Genomic DNA, 7500 nt, shown 5'->3' on the forward strand with positions numbered 1-7500 from the left:
AAAGGAAAGCGGGGATTTGGAGCCCTCCGGTGGACTTCCGCCGCCGCTGCACCCTTAGCTGGAAGTCAGTGCCAAAAAAAAAAAAAGAAGCTGCGAATAGTGTCCATGTGCCTGTCCCTTTAGGAAAGCCGGCTTGCCGTGGATCTCCACCCGGGTGGGGAATTCCAAATAGGTCCCTCTATTTGATGGAAGTCAGCAACAAAAAGCTGGAATTTTTCTAAGTGTCAAGGAGGGTGTCACTTCCAGAAGGCCCACCATTCTTGGATCGACACCCGGTTAAGAAAAATGAAAAAAGTCCCTCTATTTGATGGAAGTCAGCAACAAAAAGCTGGATTTTTTCTAAGTGTCAAGGAGGGTGTCGCTTCCAGAAGGCCCACCTGCCTTGGATCACCACCCGGTTAAGAAAAATGAAAAAAGTCCCTCTAGTTAATGGAAGTCAGCAACAAAAAGCTGGAATTTTTCTAAGTGTCAAGGAGGGTGTCGCTTCCAGAAGGCCCACCTGCCTTGGATCACCACCCGGTTAAGAAAAATGAAAAAAGTCCCTCTAGTTAATGGAAGTCAGCAACAAAAAGCTGGATTTTTTCTAAGTGTCAAGGAGGGTGTCGCTTCCAGAAGGCCCACCTGCCTTGGATCGACACCCGGTTAAGAAAAATGAAAAAAGTCCCTCTATTTGATGGAAGTCAGCAACAAAAAGCTGGATTTTTTCTAAGTGTCAAGGAGGGTGTCGCTTCCAGAAGGCCCACCTGCCTTGGATCACCACCCGGTTAAGAAAAATGAAAAAAGTCCCTCTAGTTAATGGAAGTCAGCAACAAAAAGCTGGAATTTTTCTAAGTGTCAAGGAGGGTGTCGCTTCCAGAAGGCCCACCTGCCTTGGATCGACACCCGGTTAAGAAAAATGAAAAAAGTCCCTCTATTTGATGGAAGTCAGCAACAAAAAGCTGGATTTTTTCTAAGTGTCAAGGAGGGTGTCGCTTCCAGAAGGCCCACCTGCCTTGGATCACCACCCGGTTAAGAAAAATGAAAAAAGTCCCTCTAGTTAATGGAAGTCAGCAACAAAAAGCTGGAATTTTTCTAAGTGTCAAGGAGGGTGTCGCTTCCAGAAGGCCCACCTGCCTTGGATCGACACCCGGTTAAGAAACATGGAAAAAGTCCCTCTATTTGATGGAAGTCAGCAACAAAAAGCTGGATTTTTTCTAAGTGTCAAGGAGGGTGTCGCTTCCAGAAGGCCCACCCGCCTTGGATCGACACCCGGTTAAGAAACATGGAAAAAGTCCCTCTATTTGATGGAAGTCAGCAACAAAAAGCTGGATTTTTTCTAAGTGTCAAGGAGGGTGTCGCTTCCAGAAGGCCCACCCGCCTTGGATCGACACCCGGTTAAGAAACATGGAAAAAGTCCCTCTATTTGATGGAAGTCAGCAACAAAAAGCTGGATTTTTTCTAAGTGTCAAGGAGGGTGTCGCTTCCAGAAGGCCCACCCGCCTTGGATCGACACCCGGTTAAGAAACATGGAAAAAGTCCCTCTATTTGATGGAAGTCAGCAACAAAAAGCTGGATTTTTTCTAAGTGTCAAGGAGGGTGTCGCTTCCAGAAGGCCCACCCGCCTTGGATCGACACCCGGTTAAGAAACATGGAAAAAGTCCCTCTATTTGATGGAAGTCAGCAACAAAAAGCTGGATTTTTTCTAAGTGTCAAGGAGGGTGTCGCTTCCAGAAGGCCCACCCGCCTTGGATCGACACCCGGTTAAGAAACATGGAAAAAGTCCCTCTATTTGATGGAAGTCAGCAACAAAAAGCTGGATTTTTTCTAAGTGTAAAAGTTGGGATTTTTTCTAAGTGTCAACTTTTGGTGTACCAACCCTTCCAAAATAAAGTCGGGATTTTTTCTAAGTGTCAACTTTTGGTGTACCAACCCTTCCAAAATAAAGTCGGGATTTTTTCTAAGTGTCAACTTTTGGTGTACCAACCCTTCCAAAACAAAGTCGGGATTTTTTCTAAGTGTCAACTTTTGGTGTACCAACACTTCCAAAATAAAGTGGGGATTTTTTCTAAGTGTCAACTTATATAGTCGGGATTTTTTCTAAGTGTCAACTTATAAAGTGGGGATTTTTTTCCAAGTGTCAACCTGTAAAGTGGGGATTTTTTTCCCAAGTGTCCACTTTTGGTTCACCATGCCTTCCAGAGTCAAAGAAGCCCCCGAGTGAGACCCAAAAAACCGGACCGAGTGATGTCATTTGGGGTCCTATTTTCAGTCATTTTGTGGGATTTCGGTGACGCCGAGGAGGGAAGCAGGTGTCAAGGGACAGGGGGGGTGCCTGTCCCTTTAAGAAGGCCGGCTTGCCGTGGATCTACACCCGGGTAGGGAATTCAAAACAGGTCCCTCTATTTGCTGGAAGTCAGCACAAAAAAGCTGGAAATATGACAGGGGAAAAAAAAAAAGAAGAAGCTGCAATGATGGCAGAGTGTCCATGTGCCTGTCCCTTTAAGAAGGCCGGCTTGCCGTGGATCTCCACCCGGGTGGGGAATTCCAAATAGGTCCCTCTATTTGCTGGAAGTGCCCCCCCAAAAAGCTGTCCATTTCCCCAAGTTTTTAAGGAGGGAAAAGCCACTTTAAGCCTAAAAAGGAAAGCGGGGATTTGGAGCCCTCCGGTGGACTTCCGCCGCCGCTGCACCCTTAGAAGAAAAAGCTGCACTTATGGCAGAGTGTCCATGTGCCTGTGCCTTTAGGAAGGCCGGCTTGCCGTGGTTCTGCACCAGGGTAGGGAATTCAAAATAGGTCCCTCTATCTGCTGGAAGTCAGCACAAAAAAAAGCTGGAAATATGACAGAGTGTCAACTTTTAGTGTAATAGACCTGCGAAAGTCAAAGTCGGGATTTTTTCTAAGTGTCCACTTTTGGTGTACCAACCTTTCCAAAATAAAGTGGGGATTTTTTCTAAGTGTCCACTTTTGGTGTACCAACCTTTCCAAAATAAAGTGGGGATTTTTTCTAAGTGTCAACTTATAAAGTCGGGATTTTTTCTAAGTGTCAACTTATAAAGTGGGGATTTTTTCTAAGTGTCAACTTATAAAGTGGGGATTTTTTCCAAGTGTCAACTTATAAAGTGGGGATTTTTTCCAAGTGTCAACTTATATAGTCGGGATTTTTTTTCAAAGTGTCAACTTGTAAAGTGGGGATTTTTTCCAAGTGTCTACTTTTGGTTCACCATGCCTTCCAGAGTCAAAGAAGCCCCCGAGTGAGACCCAAAGAACCGGACCGAGTGATGTCATTTGGGGCCCTATTTTGAGTCATTTTGTGGGATTTCGGTGACGCCGAGGAGGGAAGCAGGTGTCAAGGGACAGGGGGGTGCCTGTCCCTTTAAGAAGGCCGGCTTGCCGTGGATCTACACCCGGGTAGGGAATTCAAAACAGGTCCCTCTATTTGCTGGAAGTCAGCACGAAAAAAAGCTGGAAATATGACAGAGTGCCCCAAAAAAAAAAAAGAAGCTGCAATGATGGCAGAGTGTCCATGTTGCTGTCCCTTTAGGAAGGCCGGCTCGCCGTGGATCTCCACCCGGGTGGGGAATTCCAAATAGGTCCCTCCATTTGCTGGAAGTGCCCCCCCAAAAAGCTGTCCATTTCCCCAAGTTTTTAAGGGAAACAAAAACCAGGGTTGGGGTTGGATGCATCACACTGTAAGTCTCGGCTGCAGCCAGAAGCAAGTATTAAAAAGGTAGACATCAACCATCATTTAAAAAGGGGAAAACAAATCCATTCATCAATAAATCATATCCAAATTTAAAAAAAGAGGCAGCTCAAAAGAGAGGGTGTGTGTCCAGCAGAAAATAGGCATGATAAACAAAGAGGGCTGGGGTTTGGAGGAGGGCAAAATGTCCCGCAGCCGGCCGCCCGAGTTCCGGGATGCCCAGCACGTCCATAACGCACCCCGCAAAGTCAAACTGGAAGTGGAGGGGAAAAAAGCTGGGAAAGAAGTTGAATGTCCTCAAAGTGTTCCAAAATCAGTCCCACGAGTCCCGCAGCTGGCCACCCGAGTCCAGGGAAGCCCGGCACCTCCGTAACAAGGCCCGCAAAGTCACACTGCAAGTGGGGGAGAAAAGCTGGCATAGTAGCCAAAAGTCCTCAAAGTGTTCAAAAATCAGTCCCCCACCAGCCCCGCAGCTGGCCACCCGAGTCCAGGGACGCCCGGCACAGCCGTAACGCACCCCGCAAAGTCAAACTGCAAGTGGGGGAGAAAAGCTGGGGGAAAATCCAAAAGTCCTCAACGTTTTCAAAATCCGCACCCGGGACTGAGTCCAGCAAGTCCCCCCGGTCCCAAAAATGCCATTTTTTTCAAAAAATACCCAAAAAATGCGGGGGCCAGATTTCGGAACCGGCGTACCGCTTTCGGCCCGCGTGCCCTAGATTGGAGACCGATGTCAAAAATGGACGCCGGTCGGGTATTTTTTTCCTTGGGGTCTATAGAGAGTAAATCCGGAGGAAAATTGGCCTTACGAGCAAAGGGAGGGATTTTAGGGGGCATAACGTCCAGCCGCGTGCCTCCCGGGTCCCGGGGAAGAGAAAGTCCAGAAAACTCATAAAATCATGCCCAGCATGGAGATCCACAAGTCCCGCCGCAGGCCCGAGGCTTCCCGGGTCCCGGGAATGACCAAAAGACACCCAGGAGTGGACCATCGAAAGTGGGAGGGAAATGGAGGGAAAGTCGGGAAAAAGGTCCAAAATGGGTTGAAAATCATATGATCCCACCCAGGGTAGAGTTCCACAAGTCCCGCAGCGAGCTGCACGAGCCGCAGGAACACCGGGAATGACCAAAAGGCACCCAGAAGCGAACCAGCGAAAGTGGGGGGAAAATGGAGGAAAAGGAGGAAAAAGTACCAAATTGTTTAAAAATCCTACCCAGGATGGAGTTCCACAAGTCCCGCAGCGAGCTGCACGAGCCGCAGGAACACCGGGAATGACCAAAAGGCACCCAGAAGTGAACCAGCGAAAGTGGGGGAAAAATGGAGGAAAAGGAGGAAAAAGTACCAAATTGTTTAAAAATCCTACCCAGGATGGAGTTCCACAAGTCCCGCAGCGAGCTGCACGAGCCGCAGGAACACCGGGAATGACCAAAAGGCACCCAGAAGTGAACCAGCGAAAGTGGGGGAAAAATGGAGGAAAAGGAGGAAAAAGTACCAAATTGTTTAAAAATCCTACCCAGGATGGAGTTCCAGAAGCCCCGCAGCGAGCTGCACGAGCCGCAGGAACACCGGGAATGACCAAAAGGCACCCAGAAGTGAACCAGCGAAAGTGGGGGAAAAATGGAGGAAAAGGAGGAAAAAGTACCAAATTGTTTAAAAATCCTACCCAGGATGGAGTTCCACGAGTCCCGCAGCGAGCTGCACGAGCCGCAGGAACACCGGGAATGACCAAAAGGCACCCAGAAGTGAACCAGCGAAAGTGGGGGAAAAATGGAGGAAAAGGAGGAAAAAGTACCAAATTGTTTAAAAATCCTACCCAGGATGGAGTTCCACGAGTCCCGCAGCGAGCTGCACGAGCCGCAGGAACACCGGGAATGACCAAAAGGCACCCAGAAGTGAACCATCAAAAGTGGGGGACAATTTGAGAAAAAGTTGGAAAAAGGTCCGAAATTGATTAAAAATCCTACCCAGGATGGAGTTCCAGAAGCCCCGCAGCGAGCTGCGCGAGCCGCAGGAACACCGGGAATGACCAAAAGGCACCCAGAAGTGAACCATCAAAAGTGGGGGACAATTTGAGAAAAAGTTGGAAAAAGGTCCGAAATTGATTAAAAATCCTACCCAGGATGGAGTTCCAGAAGCCCCGCAGCGAGCTGCGCGAGCCGCAGGAACACCGGGAATGACCAAAAGGCACCCAGAAGTGAACCATCAAAAGTGGGGGACAATTTGAGAAAAAGTTGGAAAAAGGTCCGAAATTGATTAAAAATCCTACCCAGGATGGAGTTCCAGAAGTCCCGCAGCGAGCTGCACGAGCCGCAGGAACACCGGGAATGACCAAAAGGCACCCAGAAGTGAACCATCAAAAGTGGGGGACAATTTGAGAAAAAGTTGGAAAAAGGTCCGAAATTGATTAAAAATCCTACCCAGGATGGAGTTCCAGAAGTCCCGCAGCGAGCTGCACGAGCCGCGGGAACACCGGGAATGACCAAAAGGCACCCAGAAGTGAACCAGCGAAAGTGGGGGACAATTTGAGAAAAAGTTGGAAAAAGGTCCGAAATTGTTTAAAAATCCTACCCAGGATGGAGTTCCAGAAGTCCCGCAGCGAGCTGCACGAGCCGCAGGAACACCGGGAATGACCAAAAGGCACCCAGAAGTGAACCAGCGAAAGTGGGGGACAATTTGAGAAAAAGTTGGAAAAAGGTCCGAAATTGATTAAAAATCCTACCCAGGATGGAGTTCCAGAAGCCCCGCAGCGAGCTGCGCGAGCCGCAGGAACACCGGGAATGACCAAAAGGCACCCAGAAGTGAACCATCAAAAGTGGGGGACAATTTGAGAAAAAGTTGGAAAAAGGTCCGAAATTGTTTAAAAATCCTACCCAGGATGGAGTTCCAGAAGCCCCGCAGCGAGCTGCGCGAGCTCCGGGACCCCCGGGAATGACCAAAAGATACCCAGGAGTGAACCAGCGAAAGTGGGGGACAATTTGAGGAAAAAGTTGGAAAAAGGTCCGAAATTGTTTAAAAATCCTACCCAGGATGGAGTTCCAGAAGTCCCGCAGCGAGCTGCACGAGCCGCAGGAACACCGGGAATGACCAAAAGGCACCCAGAAGTGAACCAGCGAAAGTGGGGGACAATTTGAGAAAAAGTTGGAAAAAGGTCCGAAATTGATTAAAAATCCTACCCAGGATGGAGTTCCAGAAGCCCCGCAGCGAGCTGCGCGAGCCGCAGGAACACCGGGAATGACCAAAAGGCACCCAGAAGTGAACCATCAAAAGTGGGGGACAATTTGAGAAAAAGTTGGAAAAAGGTCCGAAATTGTTTAAAAATCCTACCCAGGATGGAGTTCCAGAAGCCCCGCAGCGAGCTGCGCGAGCTCCGGGACCCCCGGGAATGACCAAAAGATACCCAGGAGTGAACCAGCCAAAGTGGGGGACAATTTGAGAAAAAGTTGGAAAAAGGTCCGAAATTGATTAAAAATCCTACCCAGGATGGAGTTCCAGAAGTCCCGCAGCGAGCTGCGCGAGCTCCGGGGCCCCCGGGAATGACCAAAAGATACCCAGGAGTGAACCAGCCCAAGTGGGGGACAAATGGAAGAAAAGCCGGGCCAAGTCCAAAAAAGTTGGCTTTTTTGCCAAAGTGTCAACATGCGTGATTTTGTCAGAGTGTCCACTTTTGGGATTTTTTCTAAGTCCAACAACGAGAGAGGCCTGGCCTCCAGCCTGTCTAGCCTCTTCCATGAGACACTTAGAAAAAATCCCGTGCAAAAAAAGTGGATTTTTTCTAAGTCCAACAACGAGAGAGGCCTAAGTTCCAGCCTCCTTAGCCTCTTTCTTC

Source organism: Nerophis ophidion, unplaced genomic scaffold (genome assembly GCF_033978795.1).
Source record: "Nerophis ophidion isolate RoL-2023_Sa unplaced genomic scaffold, RoL_Noph_v1.0 HiC_scaffold_57, whole genome shotgun sequence".
In the NCBI taxonomy this organism is placed as follows: domain Eukaryota; kingdom Metazoa; phylum Chordata; class Actinopteri; order Syngnathiformes; family Syngnathidae; genus Nerophis; species Nerophis ophidion.